Source organism: Oncorhynchus gorbuscha, linkage group LG08, assembly GCF_021184085.1.
Source record: "Oncorhynchus gorbuscha isolate QuinsamMale2020 ecotype Even-year linkage group LG08, OgorEven_v1.0, whole genome shotgun sequence".
NCBI classification, from domain to species: Eukaryota; Metazoa; Chordata; class Actinopteri; order Salmoniformes; family Salmonidae; genus Oncorhynchus; species Oncorhynchus gorbuscha.
The window spans coordinates 26,604,933-26,627,569 of record NC_060180.1 but is presented as its reverse complement, the minus strand read 5'-3'; the positions used below and the strand labels follow the sequence as shown (position 1 = coordinate 26,627,569).

Genomic DNA, 22,637 nt, shown 5'->3' with positions numbered 1-22,637 from the left:
TATGGGGATATTTTATATATGAATGCTTCCGCTCAGTGTTTGAGATCAATTGACACCCTCTACCATGGCACTTTGAGATTTATTTTAAACTACAAAACCCTTTCACACCACTGCACTTTGTATACCAGGGTTGGCTGGCCTTCTCTAGTCACTTGTAGGCTCAGGCACTGGTATACTTTTATTTACAAAGCCACTCTGGGTTTACTACCTTTTTATTTTGAAATGTGGTGGGTACTCTCTTCGTTCGCTGGACTTATATCCTACTAACTGTTCCAAATGTCCGAACTGAATTTGGTAAAAGGGCTTTCATGTACAAAAAAACAGGCCATAGTCTTGGAACGCCTTACAAAATACTTTTAACTGGAAGAACTTGTCCCGATTGGTATTTTTAAATCACTGATGAATGATCTTGAGACTGATTCCCTGACCTGTCAATGTTTTTAATTTGCTTCTTTTGATTTTGTTATACTCTTGTGAATTCTATGGTTTTTACTAGATTATTTGTAGATTTTCATGTTTGTCTGTCATTTTTGTAATGACTTGGTAGGTTAACGCATACTTGCCCTTTCAAAATGTCAGCAAGGCCAGATAGGCAGAGAAAGACCGCATAAACTGTCTAAAAGAAAATGTATGCACTTAAAGACCCTTGAACAGTGTAGAATGAACGTGTACAATGTCCTTTCTTACTTTGTCTTGCCAGTGCCAGTGTTTTACCACCTTATGGTACCTTGTCCTGGTAAATGTAACCTGGGAACAGTGTATGGTGAGAGACAGAGATGTATACAGAAACACACAGAAATCAAATCAAATCAAATTTATTTATATAGCCCTTCGTACATCAGCTGATATCTCAAAGTGCTGTACAGAAACCCAGCCTAAAACCCCAAACAGCAAACAATGCAGGTGTAAAAGCACGGTGGCTAGGAAAAACTCCCTAGAAAGGCCAAAACCTAGGAAGAAACCTAGAGAGGAACCGGGCTATGTGGGGTGGCCAGTCCTCTTCTGGCTGTGCCGGGTAGAGATTATAACACAACATGACCAAGATGTTCAAATGTTCATAAATGACCAGCATGGTCAAATAACAATAAGGCAGAACAGTTGAAACTGGAGCAGCAGCACAGTCAGGTGGACTGGGGACAGCAAGGAGCCATCATGTCAGGTAGTCCTGGGGCACGGTCCTAGGGCTCAGGTCCTCCGAGAGAGAGAAAGAAAGAGAGAATTAGAGAGAGCATATGTGGGGTGGCCAGTCCTCTTCTGGCTGTGCCGGGTGGAGATTATAACAGAACGTGGCCAAGATGTTCAAATGTTCATAAATGACCAGCATGGTTGAATAATAGTAAGGCAGAACAGTTGAAACTGGAGCAGGAGCATGGCCAGGTGGACTGGGGACAGCAAGGAGTCCTCATGTCAGGTAGTCCTGGGACATAGTCCTAGGGCCCAGGCCAGTTGAAACTGGAGCAGCAGCATGGCCAGGTGGACTGGGGACAGCAAGGAGTCATCATGTCAGGTAGTCCTGGGGCATGGTCCTAGGGCTCAGGTCCTCCGAGAGAGAGAAAGAAAGAGAGAAGGAGAGAATTAGAGAACGCACACTTAGATTCACACAGGACACCTGAATAGGACAGGAGAAGTACTCCAGATAAACAAACTGACCCTAGCCCCCGACACATAAACTACTGCAGCATAAATACTGGAGGCTGAGACAGGAGGGGTCAGGAGACACTGTGGCCCCATCCGAGGACACCCCGGACAGGGCCAAACAGGAAGGTTATAACCCCACCCACTTTGCCAAAGCACAGCCCCCACACCACTAGAGGGAAATCTTCAACCACCAACTTACCATCCTGAGACAAGGCCGAGTATAGCCCACAAAGATCTCCGACACGGTACAACCCAAGGGGGGGGAACCCAGACAGGCCGACCACAACAGTGAATCAACCCACCCAGGTGACACACCCCCCAGGGACGGCACGAGAGAGCCCCAGCAAGCCAGTGACTCAGCCCCCGTAACAGGGTTAGAGGCAAAGAATCCCAGTGAAAAGAGGGGAACCGGCCAGGCAGAGACAGCAAGGGCGGTTCGTTGCTCCAGAGCCTTTCCGTTCACCTTCCCACTCCTGGGCCAGACTACACTCAATCATATGACCCACTGAAGAGATGAGTCTTCAGTAAAGACTTAAAGGTTGAGACCGAGTTTGCGTCTCTGACATGGGTAGGCAGACCGTTCCATAAAAATGGAGCTCTATAGGAGAAAGCCCTGCCTCCAGCTGTTTGCTTAGAAATTCTAGGGACAATTAGGAGGCCTGCGTCTTGTGACCGTAGCGTACGTGTAGGTATGTACGGCAGGACCAAATCAGAGAGGTAGGTAGGAGCAAGCCCATGTAATGCTTTGTAGGTTAGCAGTAAAACCTTGAAATCAGCCCTTGCTTTGACAGGAAGCCAGTGTAGAGAGGCTAGCACTGGAGTAATATGATCAAATTTTTTGGTTCTAGTCAGGATTCTAGCAGCCGTATTTAGCACTAACTGAAGTTTATTTAGTGCTTTATCCGGGTAGCCGGAAAATAGAGCATTGCAGTAGTCTAACCTAGAAGTGACAAAAGCATGGATTAATTTTTCTGCATCATTTTTGGACAGAAAGTTTCTGATTTTTGCAATGTTACGTAGATGGAAAAAAGCTGTCCTCGAAATGGTCTTGATATGTTCTTCAAAAGAGAGATCAGGGTCCAGAGTAACGCCGAGGTCCTTCACAGTTTTATTTGAGACGACTGTACAACCATTAAGATTAATTGTCAGATTCAACAGAAGATCTCTTTGTTTCTTGGGACCTAGAACAAGCATCTCTGTTTTGTCCGAGTTTAATAGTAGAAAGTTTGCAGCCATCCACTTCCTTATGTCTGAAACACATGCTTCTAGCGAGGGCAATTTTGGGGCTTCACCATGTTTCATTGAAATGTACAGCTGTGTGTCATCCGCATAGCAGTGAAAGTTTACATTATGTTTTCGAATAACATCCCCAAGAGGTAAAATATATAGTGAAAACAATAGTGGTCCTAAAACAGAACCTTGAGGAACACCGAAATGTACAGTTGATTTGTCAGAGGACAAACCATTCACAGAGACAAACTGATATCTTTCCGACAGATAAGACCTAAACCAGGCCAGAACATGTCCGTGTAGACCAATTTGGGTTTCCAATCTCTCCAAAAGAATGTGGTGATCGATGGTATCAAAAGCAGCACTAAGGTCTAGGAGCACGAGGACAGATGCAGAGCCTCGGTCCGATGCCATCAAAATGTCATTTACCACCTTCACAAGTGCCGTCTCAGTGCTATGATGGGGTCTAAAACTAGACTGAAGCATTTCGTATACATTGTTTGTCTTCAGGAAGGCAGTGAGTTGCTGCGCAACAGCCTTCTCTAAAATCTTTGAGAGGAATGGAAGATTCGATATAGGCCGATAGTTTTTTATATTTTCTGGGTCAAGGTTTGGCTTTTTCAAGAGAGGCTTTATTACTGCCACTTTTAGTGAGTTTGGTACACATCCAGTGGATAGAGAGCAGTTTATTATGTTCAACATAGGAGGGCCAAGCACAGGAAGCAGCTCTTTCAGTAGTTTAGTTGGAATAGGGTCCAGTATACAGCTTGAAGGTTTAGAGGCCATGATTATTTTCATCATTGTGTCAAGAGATATAGTACTAAAACACTTGAGCGTCTCTCTTGATTCTAGGTCCTGGCAGAGTTGTGCAGACTCAGGACAACTGAGGTTTGGAGGAATACGCAGGTTTAAAGAGGAGTCCGTAATTTGCTTTCTAATAATCATAATCTTTTCCTCAAAGAAGTTCATGAATTTATCACTGCTAAAGTGCAAGTCATCCTCTCTTGGGGAATGCTGCTTTTTAGTTAGCTTTGCCACAGTATCAAAAAGGAATTTCGGATTGTTCTTATTTTCCTCAATTAAGTTAGAAAAATAGGACGATCGAGCAGCAGTAAGGGCTCTTCGGTACTGCACGGTACCGTCCTTCCAAGCTAGTCGGAAGACTTCCAGTTTGGTGTGGCGCCATTTCCGTTCCAATTTTCTGGAAGCTTGCTTCAGAGCTCGGGTATTTTCTGTGTACCAGGGAGCTAGTTTCTTTTGAGACATTTTTTTAGTTTTTAGGGGTGCAACTGCATCTAGGGTATTGCACAAGGTTAAATTGAGATCCTCAGAAAGAGAAAGAGAGTTTTAGAATGCTTCGCAGTAATGCACACTTAATCATATTAAAATGCATTCAATTTCATGTATTATCCAACTGGACTTAAATGTACGAGGAAACACTGAGAAGGGAAATGTCAACGTATTTTCAGAACAGGAACCATTTGGAATTGACGTGTTCCCTCATCTAGAAGGATGCAAAATACATCTGTTAGCAAATCGAACCATCTGTGCTCATCGTAATGAAAAGCCCATTATTTCTCCTGTAATGCATGTCGTTGCAGTGACATTCACATGCATTGCCTGCAGTATCATACACCTTCTGCTTTTTTTAGCCTTCAACATTTCACCCCCACGAACAAACAAGCTCATTAAAGACCAATAGGTGCCAATTTTCACAAGTATGTCCATAGAGCGAAGGCTACCTTTTGCTCTGTAGTCAGGTGTTCTTATGATTCGGAAGGACTCTCGCCAAGGCGTTGTGGGTGTGTGTTTTCACGTGTGTGTGATCTCTGGGAAGAATGGCTACAGCGCCAATGTGACCGTATGCACGTGGAGAGTAACACTAAGACCAATTACTGTCTGTGTGCACAGATAAATGAATTAAAAGGATGGATGGTTAGAGAAAGCTGGCTTCCTGTCAATTACTCTGGACTCAACCAACCCAACCCAAGTACAGGTAAATATGTCCCTGCTCTGCCTATGGATATTCGCTCTGCATATTTTGGAAGACAAGAGCTATAAAATTGAAATGACAGTAATAAGTTGTGCTAATTGTGTCAGAGAGCTTTTGGAAACGGGGGATACCTACAGTAGTTAGTTGTACAACTGAATGCACTCAACTGAAAAGTGTCTGAATCAGACAAGGTAAAAATCTGTCAGCTCAAGGATTCGATCCAGCAACCTTCCGGGTTACTGGCCCAAAGCTCTAACCACTAGGCTACCTACCACCCTGTCTTAGTGGGTTTGTGTTATCTTGTCTTCTTGGTGCCACTAATTAATTCAGCGGCGCTTCATTAAATGCTGGAGATTATATATATTAATCCATTTGTAAAAGCCATAATTGTGAAATGATGTTGAATCAATGAGAATGGCCATTATTGATTGAGGCAGACAGAGGCCAAGGTAAGTAGATAGTCTATAATGTTATACAGTAGTTCAGTTGGTACGGCACGGTGCTTACAATGCCAGGATAGTGGGTTTGATTCTTGGGACCACCCGTATGTAAGAAAATGAATGCACTCCTGGCTGTAAGTTACTTTGGATAAAAGTGTCTGCTAAATGGTGTATATATATATATACACATATGTGCTTTCATTAAATTGGAAGGTCATCACCATCCCTTTTCTAAACTAAGTGTTTCATTACCTATATGGAACTTTTCATCATATAGTTCTATAGATCCAGTGTCGCTGAAATCTGGGCGTACAGTTTGATCACTGTAGTTGTTGTTACGGATACAGGTATCCTGTGTCTGTGTGTATGTATCCTGTGTTGTTTTCTCTCCTTCTCCCCTCACAGGTGAAAATCATCACTCCCCAATCAGTCACCAATCCAATCATCAATCAGAAGACACACCTCCTCCTGTTTCCTACCCAATCACAGTTCTTTTCCCTTGGTTTAAAAACCCCATCAGTTGTTTGCTCTAGAGCTCAATCTCTATGTAAATGCCATGTCTGTAGGACTGTGTTTCGCGCGCTCTCCGTGTTTCGACGCGCTCTCCGTGTTTCGACGCGCTCTCCGTGTTTGACGCGCTCTCCGTGTTTCGACGCGCTCTCCGTGTTTCGACGCGCTCTCTGTGTTTCGACGCGCTCTCTGTGTTTCGACGCGCTCTCTGTGTTTCGACGCGCTCTTTTGTTTGAGCACCTCCATAGCACTTTGTCCTCACCTGTGAGTATTGTTATGGTGTTTGTTTGCTGGTGGGAAAAGGGGAAACCAAGACAAGTCGCCCATGGGCATACACCATCCACTGTATTTTTAGTTAGCTGTTGTTAAAGTAGGCTAGTCTAGCTTAGGGGTGTTTTTGAATACTTATTGTTTCTTTCCTTGGGTCCAGTTCAGCCCCTTTTCCTGCTCCCCCTATTACCGTGTGTTTACAAATAAACCTTGAGTTTGCCGGTAGATTTCAGTTGTCGTAGTTATTTCATTCTCACTTTTACTTTGTCACAATTATAATTTGCATGAGTTATGTTCGGGTCTCATTGCCACCCCCCCCCCCCCCCTAGACTGTCGGGCCAAAAGGGATTCGTAACAGTTGTGTATGGCAAAATTGGGTCGTATTCATTAGGCACCAAATGAAAGAAGACAGACTAATACAAAGAGGAACTACTTGGACTTCATTTCTGTTTTCCAAAGCAAAACATTTTAAACAGTTTTTCCGTAGCATGCCCTAACGAATAGCCTCAGACCCTGGTGATTGATTTAAGTACTAATATCTAAATGGCTACTACGTTACTTCAACGTAGTTGTACATGGCCAGGTCTGCCATAGCGTGGTTGTCTGGGACTCTGACTCTGGTGTACTCAGGCAGAACGGCACCTGAAAAAAAAGGAGAAATAGCTTAGTATGAACAGATTATACGTAATTGGTTAGAATGGAAATTTGTCTACCTTTTCCAAGCACCCTCAGACGCGCACATGAAATGAAACATGGATATTCTGCGCCACTAACAAAACAAACTCATTTAGCAGGCATCAAGGGGGTACGTGGATGCTGATGCTCTGACTTTCAAAGCGTATTTGCCGTCTGTAATATTACGTGTGTTTACTCCCTGAAGTCTTCGTTGAACTGGTCCATGATTTCGTTGAAAACAAGGCAGTCTTCAAAGCCCTGAACGATGCGTTAACCTGTTTCAAATAACATTGAGTCAACATCTCTTATATTAACAATTAAATGGCACTGAGCAGTTGTTTTGATCCAAATGCGAATTACAGTGAATTCATCAATAGCATAGAGTATGTATGTGGTTGAGTGGCATACAATTAACCTATGACCTTAGCATTGCTAGCACCATACTCTTAGCTGATCCACAAGAGACCACGGAGGTCTCATATCTTCCACCCTCCTCTCACTGTCCCACTCTGTGTATATACTACATGTATTTCTACTTACTGCGTTCATCCCCTGACCATAGAATGGCACCACAGCGTGCGCTGCATCGCCCTTAAGGACGCACTTGTCACCAAAGTGATATGGGGAGCACTTCAAGGACACCATGGCCTGGGCCGGCAGACGGAAATAATCCCTCTTAAGAGCCTCCCTGTGAGACACAGAATGACCACTATGACATTGATATGCATAGTGTGGTACGTGCTGGTTTCTCACATACAGCTGCTCTGTACTACCTCATCCATGCTCTCTTTTCAACCACTGTATCTCATAAGAGAATATAATCATATTCTTCAGGCTTGCATTGGCAGAGGAGTGCAGCTAGGACTTCAAACAACACACTGAGCTAGGGGTGTTTTATTGTAGGCGTAGCATTCTCTAATTGAAAATAAATAAGCAAATTCAACTGTGAATTTAGACTGTGTGTGGGTGAATCGAAAAGTAAACAGCAATTCAGCCTGCCTCATTTCAAATCAACCCTGAAAATACCTAGTTACACACCTCAGCTGTTTCCCCCACCCCGTCCATGTTCTATCTCACTATCAACTGCAGCTTGCTGTTCGGTTCAAATTGAAAACTCAGCTCCCCAGGCCACGTGAAGTTGGGACAATTAATTACACGCTCGAGAGACAGTTGCTGTTTGAGCTGTCCTGATGCAGGAAATTGATAGGGAGAGAGGGATGAAGGGAGGTAAGGATGGACAGCAGGATGGAGGGACGGGGAAGAGAAAGTCACTTACGCTCCTATTAGTGGGATGGCATCGGGAAACCCACTACGCCAGGGTAGTGGGTTCGATTCCCGGGACCACCCATACGTAGAATGTATGCACACATGACTAAGTCGCTTTGGATAAAAGCGTCTGCTAAATGGCATATATTATTATTATTATATTATTATTATTTCTGGAAAAACTCGATGACCTTGTCGCCTGTGGTAACTTTCTCAAACTCCTCAAATGGCATGAAGAGTGTGCAGGTGAAAGTCTTGTCCTAAGAACAAACAATATGGAGATTAACGTAGTAAGCCTGAACATCTGGATCAAAAAAGGGGTTTCGGTTGTGGGAGTGGCGGGGGGTTCAAGTTAACTTCCTGCAATTCTATGCATTTTGCCATGGCTAATGCTTTGTTCTTATGCTCAAACATTTAAACAAAATCGATACTCCTGAATTCATTATTTTAGTGATTGGTAATTGTCAAATATTTATTATTGAAAAATAATCGATCACTATCTTTTCTACAGACTTTATATCTAGTATTAGTAGTTTAAATTTAAATACAGAAAGTTTTTTTTTTACCCCTTTTTCGTGATATCCAAATTGGTAGTTACAGTCTTGTCCCATTGCTGCAACTCCCGTACAGACTCGAGAGCCATGCGTCCTCCAAAACACAACCCTGCCAAGCCTCATTGGCTCTTGACACACTGCTCGCTTAACCCAGAAGCCAGCCGCTGGCTGTGTCGGAGGAAACACTGCACAACTGGCGACTGTGTCAGCAGTCTGCTACAGAAGTTGCTTGAGCGCGATGGGACAAGGACATGCCGGCCGGCCAAACCCTCCCCTAACCCCGACGACACTGGGCCAATTGTGCTCCACCTAATGGGTCTCTTGGTCACGGCTGGGATCGAACCCGGGTCTGTAGGGACGCCGCCCCTTGGGAGGCCGTGTTTTTTAATTTTTTACACTATGCAGTAAAAAACCTGATTGTGTGAAATGAGAGCACTTTCTTATTAATGAGGATTCAGTTAACCATGCTCTCAGTAACCTTGTCTGAGACCTGATGACTTCCGTTAACTCCCTGAGTGGCTAACATGCCATGCATCTAGTTGATGGATGTTGCTTATTGGCAAATCCATTACTTAGTCCGTTAATATGCATCAACGTCCACACCAGCATGGTCACGTGATCTGCGCTGGCCAAAATGGATAATCCACTTGGACTGATGGATGTGGAGTAGAGAGATGATGATGGTGGGTGTGTTAGCAGCTGCCGGGTCAGCCCTGGCTATCCATCAGCATCAGGCCAGCCTATCCCATGTGTCCTAAGAGTGTCGTTACCGTGGAGTTTCCCCGGCAGCAGGGCATTTTTCACCGTCCTCCCAATGCACACTGGGGCTGTACTGAGTAACAGTACTAATGTACCCTTGAATTAAGTGCATTAACCTGGCCACAAAACAGAACAGCTTTCTCTGAATCAGTCAGGCAGAACTATCATAATGGTATTAATATTAGCAGTTGTGGAGGCTGAGAGATGGGATTACTGACTATCTGCTTTGACATTTTTTTTGAATGTTCACATCTGTTAAAAAGTAGGGCTGGACCTGTGGGACCCAGGGTATTTGAGATGTGAAGATGGTAAAAAAGGTTTTGACTAAATAATTTATTTTTGGTAAAGTGAACATTGGGCGCTGGACCAAGAGACCTATGTTCTGAGGCCAAGGGTCAAATAACCCTGTTTACACTGACTTCCTAACAGTGATGAGTCTCTTTTGCAACATGACATACTGTATAAATACACTGTCATTATTGTGACATATACAGTACAGCTTAGGTGCGATATACAGTGCATTTGGAAAGTATTCAGACCCCTTCACTTTTTCCACATGTTGTCACGTTAAAACCTTATTCTAAAATTGATTAAATCATATTTTTTTTCTTAATCAATCTACGCACAATACCCCATAATGAGAAAGCAAAAACAGGTAAAAAAAATGATAACTGAAATATCACATTTACATAAGTATTCAGACCCTTTACTCAGCACCATTGGCAGTGATTACAGCCTTGAGTCTTCTTTGGTATGACACTACAAGCTTGGCACACCTGTATTTGGGGAGTTTCTCCCGTTCTTCTCTGCAGATCCTCTCAAGCTCTGTTAGGTTGGATGGGGAGCGTCGCTGCTAGCTATTTTCAGGTCTCTCCAGAGATGTTCAATCAGGTTTAAGTCCGGGCTCTGGCTGGCCACTCAAGGACATTCAGAGACTTGTCCCAAAGCCACTTCTGCATTGTCTTGGCTGTGTGCTTTGGGTTGTTGTCCTGTTGGAAGGTGAACCTTCGCCCTAGTCTGAGATCTTGAGCCGTCTGCAGCAAGTTTTCATCAAGGATCTCTTTATACTTTGCGCAGTTCCTCTTTCCTTCAATCCCAACTAGTCATCCCCACAGCATGATGCTGCCACCACCATGCTTCACTGTAGGGAGGGTATTGGCCAGGTGATGATTGGTGCCTGCTTTCTTCCAGATGTGACGCTTGGCAATCAGGACAAAGAGATCAGTCTTGGTTTCATCAGACCCGAGGATCTTGTTTCTCATGGTCTGAGAGTCCTTTAGGTGCCTTTTGGCAAACTCCAAGCGGGCTGTCATGTGCCTTTTATTGAGGAGTGGCTTCCATCTGGCCACTCTACCATAAAGTACTGATTGGTGGAGTGCTGCATAGATGGTTGTCCTTCTGGAAGGTTCTCCCATCTCCCTAGAAGAACTCTGGAGCTCTGTCAGAGTGACCATCGGGTTCTTGGTCACCTCCCTGACCAAGGCCCTTCTCCCCCGATTGCTTAGTTTGCCCAGGTGGCCAGCTCTAGGAGGTGGAGAACACTGTGTTCTTGGGGACCTTCAATGCTGCAGAAATGTTTTGGTACCCTTCCCCAGATCTGTGACCCGATACAATCCTATCTCGGAGCTCTACAGACAATTCCTTTGACCTCACAGCTTGGTTTTTGGTCTGACATGCACTGTCAACTGTGGGACCTTATGTAGACAGGCCTTTCCAAATCATGTCCAGTCAATTGAATTCACCACAAGTGGACTCCAATCCAGTTGTAGAAACATCTCAAGGATGATCAATGGAAACAGGATGCACCAGAGTTCAATTTTGAGTCTCATAGCAAAGGGTCTGAATACTTATGTAAATACGGTATTTGTACGTTTCTAAAACCCATTTTTTTTGTGTGTGTAGATTGATGAGGAAACTTATTTTTTTTCCCATTTTAGACTAAGGCTGTAGCAAAATGTGGAAAAAGGGAAGGGGTCTGAATACTTTCCGAATGCACTCTAATGTTTAAACGACACTATTTTGACATATTCTAATGAGTCCATATTGTCTTTTACATTAGTTAGAGCCATTAGTTAGACTATTTTAAGACATTTTCTCATACTGTACACACTTCACAAATGCATCTCTCCAACGTGTTTAAACTTGCCTACGCTCTATTATCAAGTTTAGCAGCTGATAATGAAGCTGAAAGGATAAATATAGTATGGACATGTGGGTAAACATACAGTCTCTAATTTACACTCACCAAGTTGGGCAGAGCAATCATCATGAACGTGTTGCGTGGCCATATGTGCAGATAATTAGGCTTCATGGCAAACTGGGGGCAAAGTAAATTAAATTAGGGCATTATTACAGTATAAAGACAAACACATCATATACAATAGACACAGCAGCTTTGCATCAACCAAAAGGTGACCAACATACAAAATGAGATGTCACCCAACGCCTTATGAAACACTATGGTGATACAATGAACTATAAAAACATCCAGTGCAGAGCTGGGTTTAAATAGTATTTGCTTTCAAATACATTGAGCGTTTTATTTAGCCAGTGGTGAATGTGTGGGCTATGCACTTTTGGTACTATACCTTTAGTTACATTGCACCGGGAGAGCTCATTCCATATAACCTTATTCAATATTATCTAAAAGACTAAACTGATCCTAGCCCTGCTACTCCGAGACTGTTTTGAATATTGCCCCAGGTCTGATCCTGTGCCATGTTCTGAGCATCAGAGGACCAACCTCTCCATTGATGGGGGGGCATGGTGAGCTCCAGGTACCCATGAGGGATGTAGGTCTGACTGTCATTGAAACGGTTCTGACGGAGGAACTGTTTCCGAATGGCAGAGAACGCTCCATCACATCCCACAATCAAGTCTGCCTGGATCTCTTCCTTTGCACCTTCAGCCCTAAGACACACCATACAGTACAAACATTATTCCACAGATAGATGCTATTCATGATGAGCCTTATTTATGGTTAACAAAAATGTGTCATCAAATGTGATCATGTAAAAATGTCAGTGTAAATAAAGTTGTCAGTTTGTAATGCAGTATAAATAGGACTTGTGCACTAACCTTCTACCTAAGTTAATCATAACCCATAATGACAAAAGTGAAACCTGTTTTTAGAATTTTTTGCAAATGTATTGAAAATTAAATACAGAAATCTCATTTACATAAGTATTCATACCTCTGAGTCAATACTCTATAGAAGCACCTTTGGCAGCGATTTCAGCGGTGAGTCTTTCTGGGTATGTCTCTAAGAGCTTTACACACCTGGATTGCGCAACATTTGCCCATTTATTATTTTCTGGTAGATTTAAGTCAAAACTGTAACTCGGCCACTCAGGAAAACATTCACTGTCTTCTTGGTAAGCAACTCCAGTATAGACAATAACCTGTTTCAGGTTATTGTTCTGCTGAAAGGTAAATTCATCTCCCAGTGTCTGGTGGAAAGCAGACTGAACCAGGTTTTCCTCTAGGATTTTCCCTATGCTAAGCATTTTTTTGTTCCTTTTTATCTGTTTCTATTTATTATGTACCTGCTTCCTTCTGTTCACTCAGTCAATTAGATTCGTTTTGTGGAGTAACTACAATATCGTTGATACATCCTCAGTTCTCCTATCACAGCCAATAACTGTTCTAAAGTAACCATTGTCCTCATGGTGAAATTCATTAGCGTTTTCCTTCCTCTCCGGCAACTGAGTTAGGAAGGACCTGAATCTTTGTAGTGACTGGGTGTATTGACACATCATCCAAAGTGTAATTCATAACTTCACCATGCTCAAAGGGATATACAATGTCTGCTTATTTTGTTACCCATCTACCAATAGGTGCCCTCTTTGCCAGGCATTGGAAAACCTCCCTGGTCTTTGTGTTTGAAATTCACTGCTGAACTGAGGGACCTTACAATTATCTGTATGTGTGGGGTACAGTGATTAGGTTGTCATTCAAAAATCATGTAACTATTAATGCACACAGTGGTCCATGCAACTTATTATGTGACTTTTTAAGCAAATGTTTACGCCTGCACTTATTTAGGCTTGCCATAAAAAAAGGGGTTCAAGACATTTCAGCTTCCATGTTTAATTCAGTTTGTAACATTCTCAAAAAACATAATTCCCCTTTGATATTATGGGGTATTGTGTGTAGGCTAGTGACAAACAAATCTACATTTAATCAATATTAAATTCAGGAAGTAACACAGCAAAATGTGGAAAAAGTCAAGGGGTGAATACTCTGAAGGCATTGTATGCTGTTTAACACACACACACACACAAGGCCACAAAATAAAATGCAGGAGCACAGACCAACTGCAAATAATAAAGCAAGAACAAGTCAATTTTAGACAGCACTTAGTTCTCCATTTTACAAGTCAGCCCAAAATGACTTTAGAGGAGGGAGTGAGAGAGAGAAGAGAGAAGGTGAGAAAGAAATGTGTGTGAGAATATTAACTATTTACCTGACAAAGGTCATCGCCCCTGTTTCAGTGCTCCAGTCGAGTAGTTTGTGGGAAAAGTTCAGATTTATGTTGGGGTCTCTGCTGCTGCAGTTACAAAACAAAGAATTACAAAAAGATTTTATATCACGGTCATGACAAGACAATTCTCTGAGGTTGACTTACATGGCACTGCAAACATTGGGCAACAGCTAACAAAAATGCATTGAAATATCTCCTCTACTCAAAATTACAACTAACTAATTGTAGCATTAACGTAAAAAGTGAAGAGAATTAGAAGGGGGAGAAAGTAAGGAACTGTTGGCCCTGCATTAAATGCCAACATTGGTTAAAGAAAATTGTGATAAATAAAGTATACTAGTTTCATTTAAAGACAACAAAAAAATGTACAGCTGTGCCATATAGATTGCAAAATAGTTGGGAGGAGATTTGATGTACCAATTCCATGGTACGGGGTTTATGACCTGTACACAAAACAACACTGGATTCAAAACAAATAATTTAAATAGAGTTTTTCTATTTCAAATTTCATTAGTCACATGCGCCGATCGGTATAAGGTCTACATAACATAGACCTTACATTGAAATGCTTACTTACGAGCCCCTAACTGACAGCGCAGTTTAAAAAAAATACGGATAAGAATAAGAGATGTAACAAGTAATTAAAGAGGAGCAGTAAAAAACAACAATATATACAGGGGGGTGCCGGTACAGACTCAATGTGCAGGGACACCGGTTAGTTGAGCTAGTATGTACATGTAGGTAGAGTTAATTAAAGTCACTATGCATAGATGACAACAGAGATTGGCAGTGGTGAGGGGAAGGGGGGGGGGCAATGTGAATAGTCTGGGTAGCCATTTGACTAGATGATCAGGAGTCGTATCGTGTGGTAGCAGAGAGAACAGTCTATGACTGGGGTGGCTGGAGTCTTTGACGATTTTCAGGGCATTCCTCTGACATCGCCTGGTATAGAGGTCCTGGATGGGCAGGAAGCTTGGCCCCAGTGATGTACTGGGCCGTTCACACTACCCTCTGTAGTGCCTTGCGGTCGGAGGCCGAGCAGCTGCCATACCAGGCAGTGATGCAACCAGTCAGGATGCTCTCGATGGTGCAGCTGTAGAATCTTTTAAGAATCTGAGGACCCATGCCAAATCTTTTCAGTCTCCTGAGGGTGAATAGGTTTTGTCCTGCCCGCTTCATGACTGTCATGGTGTGCTTGGACCACGATAGTTTGTTGGTGATGTGGACACCAAGGAACTTGAAGCTCTCAACCTGTTCCACTACAGCTCCGTCGATGAGAATGGGGGCATGCTCGGTCCTCTTTTTCCTGTAGTCCACAACCATCTCCTTTGTCTTGATCATGTTGAGGGAGAGGTTGTTGTCCTGGCACCACACGGCCAGGTCTCTGACCTCCTCCCTATAGGCTGTCTCATTGTTGTCAGTGATCAGGCCTACCACTGTGTCATCTGCAAATTTAGTGATGGTGTTGGAGTCGTGCATTGCCATGCAGTCAAGAGTAAACAGGAAGTACAGTAGGGGGCTGAGCACACACCCCTGAGGGGTTGCTGTGTTGAGGATCAGCGTGGTGGATGCATTGTTTCCTATCCTTACCACCTGGGGGCGGCCCGTCAGGAAGTCCAGGATCCAGTTGCAGAGGGAGGTGTTTAGTCCCAGGGTCCTTAGCTTAACTCTCTCGGTAGGTAATGTGGTCTGCCGCTTATCATGAGAAACTCTACCTCTGGCGAGCAATGGCTCGAGACTTCCTTAGATATCGTGCACCAGCTGTTTACAAAATACATTGACCGCCGCCCCTTGTCTTACCAGACGTCGCTGTTCTATCCTGCCTGTACATTGTATAACCAGCCTGCTCTATGTTGATATTGTCGTCGTTCAGCCACGACTCCATGAAGCATAAGATGTTAGTTTTTAAATGTCCCGTTAGTAGTTTAATCTTCCCAATAACTCCTCCATTTTATTGTCCAAAGATTGCATGTTTGCGTGCAGAATTGAGGAAGTGGGGGTTTACTTGATCGCCCCCTACTCCTCAGAAGGCAGCCCGCCCTCCGGCCTCTCTTTCTCCGCCTCTTCACGCAGATCACTGAGGTCGGGGCCTGTTCCCGAGGGAGCCGTATAGCCTCTGCCTCGGGCTCGTCAGAGTCGTGAAAGAAGAAAAAGGATTCTGCTAGTCCGTGGTGAGTAATCGCAGTCCTGATGTCTAGAAGTTATTTTTGTAGAGATGGTAGCGGCAACATTATGTACAAAAATAGTTTCAAAAACAAGTTACAAACAACACAGATAAACGAACAAAAAAAACACACTCGGTTGTGGGCACATAAAATGTCTGCCTTCTGTTCCAGCGCCATTTTAACTATTTAAATGATTATACAAAATTCTTGCAACCAATACTGTATATGGGGGATACAACCATCCCTGCTCTGCAGATTTTGCTGTGAAGAGACAATCATTAGATCATTTGTTTTGGTACTGTACATATATGTAGCTTGTTTTTGGTCTGAGGTTCAGGAATGGCTGAAAGATTTGAACATTTACCTGGAGCTAAATCTACAAATAGCACTGCTGGGTGATTTAAAAAGTCATAGTCAATTGATCAATAATATAATAATACCCTTAGCAATAATGTGTATTTTTAAATTAGAATCTGTAGAAATGATGAGAATAGAAAGGTTCAAAATGTTTGTGAACCATCACAGCACAGTTGAAAAATATATGGCAAATAGATATAGAAAACTGGATGTTCTTCAGAGATAGATGAGAGGGGTTGAGGGTAGCTGAAGGATAGGACTAAAAACAAACAAAAGAGAACCATTGTAAAAAATATACTGTGTCTGTAAAATGTATATAGTAAGTGTTGTCCATTAGTCTACTCCAATTAGGGGAGGGGTGGTGGGGTCAGGGGAACATAATTAAGGAAAATGTATTTAAAAGAATGGGAGATTGGAAATGATGCAGACAATTACATTGATGGAAGCTACAATCTATCTGTAATATTAAAGCTGATCTACCTCCCCTCCCAATTTAAAAAATAAAATCAAGAATAAAGTATATAGAAAACATGACAACCATTGCTACAGGCTTGTACATATATTGATGACTGTCAGTAAACACAGTCGACTGCTGTTACGTGACTTTCACATGTTAACTTTTTGTTCGGGAGAGCAAGGATCGACGATATAAGCCTGTTATACGACATGCACTAGTCTACTAAAACAATGAGTATAGAGCTTCTTGTCTGCGCATGTCAACAACATTTTAGTACTGTGTGTAGGCTGGTGACACAATCTCAACCTGATCCATTTTAAATTCCGGCTGAACCACAACAAAATGTGGAAAAGGTCAAGGGGTAAAAAATACATTCTGAAGGCACTGTTAGTGGAAAGACACAATGTCTATATTTAACCTAAAACTTTACAAAGTTTTTAGACATTACTTTTTACAAGTACATAAGATAAGATCAACTTTTCTTCATCTTAATCATCTATCTTCGAAATGGCAGATGGACATACAGGTAGACAATACAAGATTAACCTATTTCCCATTCAAGATGAGTGGATAAGAACACAGCTTTTCAATAAGTACATGCAATATTGAGGCTCTGACATGCTCTCCAGGACTCATGGGAATAAGGAATTTCATTCTCCTACCTGACAACAGTTCTTTGTTGAGGTTGGCTCTGTCGAGAGACAGGATGTACTGAAAGGAGATCAGGATGTTACTGTAACTCTAAACTAGGCCTACACAGAATAATGTGACACGTTTACACTGACACTACCACTTTTAATACAAAAAGAGTGCATACTTCAGTCAACAAGACATTTCAAATACATTTTTGGAGGCGATGCTCGGGAGTCTAAAAACAGTCAGTGATGGAAATGTGAGCAGGATTTGGGAGTTTGACTATTGTCTAGTAAGAAGAACTGAGATCATAGCATGAGTAAGCCTTTGATTAAAATCACCTTTTGAAGTGTTGCATGCATGGGATAATTGATTTAGTGGAACATCTATCGGAAGTGCCCTTTTTCATCTTGTCCTTACTACTTGAACAACTGGGCAGGATAAAATCCCTCTCTTCCCCCCCCCCCCCCTCCACCCACCACCATTCACTACCAAGCTGGCCTCCCATGATTATTTTCCATCCCTTTGTTCTATGTCTGACTGTGCCTTTTCTCTTTTGTTTCTCACTTCTCTCATCTGCGTTGCCCCCCGACATCCTGTCTTCACCACTTCTCTTAATGAGAGAGGGATTACTGATCGTAGTTTTTTCCTCTTTAAAAGGCAGAAGAAGACAGAGGATAAAACCCTAGACAACATCAGACACATCACAGCTATGTGTACACAATAGGGATTTCCTCCCACCGTCCTCACATTGCAGCGTACCTGTCCTGACCTGCGCATAACCTTTATACTATGGGGCGGAATTACAGCTCATGTCATCAATCATGGATACAGAACTGATCGTGTGACAGTGTTGGGACATTTCAACAACACTGGATCAGACCTGGGGTCAAATACCATCATTTTAAATACTTTAGCTGTGCTTCATTAAGCTTGCTTGTTGAAATTCCCCCCAACTTTGCTAACGCCACCCACCTGGAACTCCGGGCAGGCTAAAGCAAATGCTCAAAGTATTCTAAAGAGTACATAGTATTTGAACCCATGTCTGTACTGGTCACGGTGGGCTTCTGAGGTCAAGGGAGGTGCCATGTACATTGGGGGGACATTATGGGGTATATGGAATTGTTTTAAGAAGGTTATACCAAGGATCATTTTGCTGTTTGATTTTTAATTTTGAAGTATAAAATATATATAAAACAATTATTTGATGAAACCTTAATTTTGTCCTTATTGCTATTAGCCCCTACAAACACATTGAATAACACATTCACTACATGGAACAACAGATAGTCCCCCTCCCCAAAAAAAGAAATGTAAAGGAAGTTTGTTCTGAAGAGAGATGTAAGAAAGATCAGGAAACATTTGTTATTTATTTTTTTCATCTATTTAACTCCTTATTTTTGGCACTAAACTGTATCCATATATGCTTCCATTAATCTTTTCAACTGGTACCAGGGGACATTCAGACAAGTCTTCTGAGGCTTGTCGACATCCTAGAGCAAAACAACCGACATGTATGTGTTTGTAAGAGCCTCGCTTTTCAACAGGGGGGGTCAAATCAGTGTGTAGCCCAAACTGTTCAGACACTCGACCTTAGGTTAAACTATTTATGTGACCAATACAATTTTATTCGATTTATTTGTTTAACTGACTATTCACACTCTTAAGAACCTAAGACAGATGTTCAGTTGAAATATCAAGAATTCTGGGATTGAAATAAAGGCCTGCTTCATTTCAGGCATTTTCAAGATGAAACACACAACTCCCATTCCATTTTCTCCCTGTTGCAAACAAGCGTAATGATTTTCCGAGTACCGTTGGGATGGAAGAGGTCCTGTTGATTCAGATAGTAAATCCGAGGCCAGCGACCCATGCTTGTGTCTCTGTGCATTTTCTATGATGAAAGAGTGCTAAAGTGGCCTGTCTGTCTCTCGAACAACAACGTTTCTGGAATCTGTGCTGAGCGCTGTTATAATTACTGTTGATTATCAGTCATTCTCGAATTTGGGATTGTGGGATTTGCTTCATTGCCTTTTTTCCCAAAATGCCATGCCACAATTCAATAATGAGCCTTATGCTACAGCGACAAAGTGATAACTAAGGGAGAGTGGGAGTGACAAATGTAGCCTCTCATCAAGTCTGCATTTAAGGTACTGTAATTATACATCAGTAATACAAAACGCTGACAGACTGCTGCTTTACAAGATAATGGCCATCCTTTGTCTTGCTTGTCAAATGTATTAATAATCTATCTAATGGGATTTGCATTGTGATGTGTGTAGGCAGTGCAGCAGCAGAATTACCTGGCCTTTCTTGCCATAAGGAATGGGAGACTGTGTCCCATTCAAAGTGTGGATCATTCTGGAATGCATGGGAATTCCTTTGGAGACAACCTGGAGAAGAAATCAAAACGGGTCAGATTTTCCTCGTGAACAGGGACCAAGGTCACTTTTACAGCTGAGGTCCTGAATTACAGATTTGACAGAAAATACAAAATACAAAATGCACATTATTGGTGTATCGACAACAATAACGTGGTGAAGACAAAACCTAGCGAAAAAGGAGTACATCGCTCAGTTTTCTAACAATGATTGGCAAAATGTTCAAAACACATCTTTCTGTTCGGCCATAGTTCAGGAGAGTGTATATTCTTTGCTCTAAATATGGCCTACCTAAGTTCGTTCTGTCCCTCATGACTGGCCTTGAAGTTTTATTTAAAAAGTTGGCGAAGCAAACCTGACCCTGTCATGCTGAAAAGTAATTGAAGTGTAAAACAACCTTCTGACGCAGTGCCTGCTGAGCCATACATAACACCCTAGGTGCACTAAATGCGTGCCCACTAAAATAATATAATAGCTTACTTCAGTTGCCAGAATATAATACTTTAGAGAACTGTAAGTACAGTGGCCCAGCCCAGATGTACCCATGGGGCTTGGGTACAGGCACTTGAAATATTTCATCATTATGAACACATCAAAATAAAATCAAAGAGTGGTTGCCTGCTTCCGTTTTCATCTCTTATATGGTCTTGAGACTAGGAATTCAAATCAAACACATTCATAAAGCCCTTTTAACATCAGCAGATGTCACAAAGTGCTTACACAGAAACAGCCTAAAACCCTAAACAGCAACCAATACAGACGTAGAAGCACGGTGGCCAGGAAAAGGCAGGAGTGGAGAGAGACGGGGAACTGCGCTCTACTCCACCCCTACAGCTGCGCAGAGAGAGAAAGAGAGAAAGAGAGAAAGAGAGAGAGAGAGAGAGACTGTCTTCCATTCCCACGTGCTTCAAAGCCTGACGACCCCTGTGAGACAGAACTAGATTGATGCTTCTTCCTTTGACTAGTTTGGCTTGGCGGATATCTGGTCAGGATCATAGATAGAAAGCAATTAAAGACATTAAAGAATTATGAGACTCAAATCTAACATACACAAGCACCTTCTAATCAGAGTTTATTTGCACGTGCACAGGATGTAAATGGTATAGTGAAATTCTTACTCACAAGCTCTCCTCAAAAGTACAGTACACTTCATCAAAAATGTTCACAAATAAGTCATAAAAATAGTGATGTTGGAAATACATACACAATAAAAATATACAGTATAAACTATAAATTGTGCTAAAGTGAATAGTGACCTGGTTGAGCTGCTTGTCAATCCAAATGTAATATGTCTGCATCTGGTGACTGCTTGTGAAACCAGTGTCATATATATCAAATGGTAATAACTTATTTTGAAACTAAAATGTATGTTTAGATTGCTGTGTGATAGCTACCAAGACAAAGCCATTGTGCTTTGTTGTTAGGAATATTGTAGTGACTGATGACTGCACGCAGTGCATACTTCCCGAAATAAATGCAGACTGCTTTGTAGCTATTCAATATCAGAGAAAGCGCTTAATATGTGGCATAATCAAGTGTTTACCTTCTCGAGATTCAAAGACTTCTACTTGAAAACCTCTTTTTGCAAAGTAGCAGGCATTCAAGTTGCCGACCTGAGAGAAAGAGTTGAATGAGTCTGTTAAAGGCTTACATATTTTTGCATTAGTTCATGGTGGAGGCAGCATCTATTTAAATGGTTACCTCTTGTGATTAAAAATGGAAATTGATTAAAAAATATATAGATATATGGTTACTGCAAAGCGATATCTGAGAAAGAGATCAAGAGTGAAAGATCAAAATTGTCAATTACTGGTAGGATTTACTCCTCTTTACAGGATGTTTGTCTACTGGCCTACTAGGAAAAGTATAACCAGTGATACTACTGGTTGTTAACAACCTCAATTCTGTTAGCCATGTTATTCAGCCATGCATTTTACACCATCTATTAGGAGCGAATCTGCAGTGTAGCAAATTGACAAAGCCAAAAGTTGTCCTATAACCCCAAGAAATGAACGGTCCTGAATGAGTATCACGAAATATAAATAAATAGATTTATTTTAGAAATAGATACATAGTTTGTTGTGCTAAGCTTTTCATAACCGCATATATCAGCAGACTGACAGACCCTTTTGATTTACATTTACATTATCCACTTAAACGTTTACTTCTTACCAAACGACCTCCACTTTTTTCTTGCTGGTTGATTTGCTGTCATTGGTTGAATAATCCATTGTAGTTTACGTCGTTGTGCTGGAGTCTTGCAGAGTCCGTTTAGTCTTTTAGTGTTCTGAAGTGAATTTGTGCATTAGCCAATGAAATTAAAACATTTTTTTTATCGGGGACGGTCAAGGTTTTGAGTGAGGAGCGACCCCGGAACTCGTTGTGGCTTCTCTTTTCCTCACGATGCAAACAAAACACAGAGATAGTTCAGAGTTGAGGAATTTCCCATAAACAGAGAAACAGCTGTCATGTTCTGACCTTTTTATTTCCTTTGTTTTGTCATTATTTAGTATGGTCAGGGCGTGAGTTGGGATGGGCAGTCTGTTTGTTTTTCTACGATTTGGGGATTTCTATGTTTCGGCCTAGTATGGTTCTCAATCAGAGGCAGGTGTCATTAGTTGTCTCTGATTGAGAATCATACTTAGGTAGCCTGGGTTTCACTGTGTGTTTGTTTCCGTGTCTGTGTTTTTCACCACACTGTACTGTTTTGGGTTTTGTTCATTCCACATTTATTGTTTTTGTATTCAGTTGTTCATGTGTACTATTTCTTATTAAAAATAACCAGGGACACTTACCACGCTGCATATTGGTCCTCCGATCCTTTTC

At 42.0% G+C, this 22,637-nt stretch overlaps 1 long non-coding RNA gene across 3 annotated transcripts; it reads right to left on the bottom strand.

Moving 5' to 3' along the window:
• Positions 1-6,512: 6,512 nt before the first annotated feature.
• On the bottom strand, positions 6,513-22,335 carry LOC124040813. Of its 3 annotated transcripts, XR_006839798.1 has the most exons (11): positions 21,984-22,335; positions 21,355-21,424; positions 19,734-19,823; positions 17,460-17,508; positions 13,801-13,884; positions 12,079-12,245; positions 11,581-11,652; positions 8,214-8,282; positions 7,297-7,444; positions 6,943-7,031; positions 6,513-6,723 (listed from the first exon to the last, which is right to left on the bottom strand). It is a non-coding gene; the product is annotated as an uncharacterized LOC124040813 (long non-coding RNA). The 3 variants fall into 3 exon arrangements; XR_006839797.1 differs by lacking the exon at positions 8,214-8,282; XR_006839799.1 differs by lacking the exon at positions 8,214-8,282 and having other exon boundaries at positions 6,953-7,031.
• Positions 22,336-22,637: the final 302 nt, after the last annotated feature.